Source organism: Bison bison, unplaced genomic scaffold (genome assembly GCF_000754665.1).
Source record: "Bison bison bison isolate TAMUID 2011002044 unplaced genomic scaffold, Bison_UMD1.0 scf7180017864295, whole genome shotgun sequence".
NCBI lineage: Eukaryota > Metazoa > Chordata > Mammalia > Artiodactyla > Bovidae > Bison > Bison bison.
The window spans coordinates 4,591,677-4,594,083 of record NW_011494867.1 but is presented as its reverse complement, the minus strand read 5'-3'; positions in this window follow the sequence as shown (position 1 = coordinate 4,594,083).

Sequence of the window (2,407 nt, the reverse complement as noted above, 5' to 3'; positions counted from 1 at the left end):
GGTTTTGGAGAAGACTCTTGAGAGTCCCTTGGACTGCAAGGAGATCCAGCCAGTCCATCCTAAAGGAAATCAGTCCTGAATATTCATTGCAAGGACTGATGTTGAAGCTGAAACTCCAATACTTTGGCCACCTGATGTAAAGAACTGATTCATTGGAAAAGACCTTGATGCTGGGAAAGATTGAAGGCAGGAGGAGAAGGGGGCGACAGAGGATGAGATGGTTGGATGGCGTCACCAACTCAATAGACATGAGTTTGAGTAAATTCTGGGGGCTGGTGATGGACAGGGAAGCCTGGCATGCTGCAGTCCATGGGGTCTCAGAGTCGGACACAACTAAGTGACTGAACTGAACTGAGGGAGGGAAAAGATTATTCTTAGATCTGCTGGATCTAATGTTTTAGCTCAAAATAACCCTCATGCCAAAGTGGCACATACTGGGATAGCATATTCTCCTCCCCTTAGTCACAAGTTGCCCAAATTGGAAGCTGATATTCAGAGACTCAGAAACTGTTTTTTAGGCCTTCTCTCTTACATTAAAGTGAAACTAAGACCCAGAGCAAAAGAAAAATATCCCAAAGCCTTCGGGGAAGTATTTACTAAAGGATTCTAAAAACACACAGCTCTAAGGTCTAGAATATAGGAATTTTTTGATGTCCATCTTGGTAGAAGGTCTGGGCTTTCCTGGTGGCTCAGACCGTGTCTGCCTGCAGTGTGGGAGACCAGGGTTCGATCCCTGGGTTGGGAAGATCCCTTGAAGCAGGAAATGGCAACTCACTTCAGTATTCTTGCCTGGAAAATCCCATGGACGGAGGAGGCTGGTAGGCTACAGTCCACGGGGTCACAAAGAGTCAGACACGACTGAGCGACTTCACTTTCACTTTGACTTGGTGGAAGGTCTACTTCCTGATAAGAAAAAGCGAGGATACTGTCCTTGAATGGCTGGGTCAGCATCAAGATATGGTATCATTCAGGTTGCAAGCCAGTTCTTTGAAGAATTAAAAACAACTGTGTACTTGTCATGGGGCTTCCGTGGTGGCTCAGATGGTAAAGAATCTGCCTGCAATGCAGGAGACCTGAGTTCATTCCCTGGGTCGGGAAGATCCCCTGGAGAAGAGAAGGAAAGTTGGCTGGTTCTTCAGTGTTTTATTGTTATAGAGACTGAAGGAAGTCTTGTTACTAAGGTGCTTTTGTTGGGGATGACGGAGACACCCAAACAGTTGTCTCAGGACTGCTATTAAGACAAGCATAGAAGTTAACTGACACATCTCCACCCCATTTCCCTTGGATGGTGTGAACTCCTGTGATTCCTAGAAACTTGTGAGGCTACAAAAGGGAGGTTTCAAGAGAGAGATTGTCAGATAAGGCAGATAAGTTTCAGTAACTCATGCTTGGCATGAAACACTCACTTTCTTTTGGTCATGAGTGGCTGTGTGCACTCTGTCTCTGGTTACTGCCTAATGTGCGTAAGATGATCAGTCAGTTCCTACAAGACAGGGTAATGAATTCTCTGGCCAATATTATTTGAGATAACCAGTGTTTTGCCCAAAGACTGATTGTTCTGTTTTTTTTTTTTTTTTTAATTAGATGCTTAACTATCTATTTATTTACTTAACTGAAGTATAGTTCATTTACAGTGTATTAGTTTCAGGTATACAGCAAAGTGATTCAGATATATCTACATATAATATATGTGTATAATGTATATTGGAGAAGGCAATGGCACCCCCCTCCAGTGTCTTGCCTGGAAAATCCCATGGACAGAGGAGCCTGGTAGGCTGCAGTCCACGGGGTCGCTAAGAGTCAGACACGACTGAGCAACTTCACTTTCCCTTTTCACTTTCATGCATTGGAGAAGGAAATGGCAACCCACTCCAGTGTTCTTGCCTGGAGAATCCCAGGGACGGGGAAGCCTGGTGGGCTGCCGTCTATGGGGTCACACAGAGTTGGACACGACTGAAGTGACTTAGCAGCGGCAGCAGCAGTATAATGTATATACATTCTTTTCAGATTCTTTTCCTTTATTAGTTTAGTTAGTTCAGTCACTCAGTCATGTCCGACTCTGCGACCCCATGAATCGCAGCACACCATGCCTCCCTGTCCATCACTAACTCCCGGAGTTCACTCAAACTCACGTCCATCGAGTCAGTGATGCCATCCAGCCATGTCATCCTCTGTCGTCCCCTTCTCCTCCTGCCCCCAATCCCTCCCAGCATCAGAGTCTTTTCCAATAAGTCGACTCTTCGCATGAGGTGGCCAAAGTACTGGAGTTTCAGCTTTAGCATCATTCCTTCCAAAGAAATCCCAGGGCTGATCTCCTTCAGAATGGACTGGTTGGATTTCCTTGCAGTCCAAGGGACTCTCAAGAGTCTTCTCCAACACCACAGTTCAAAAGCATCAATTCTTCGGC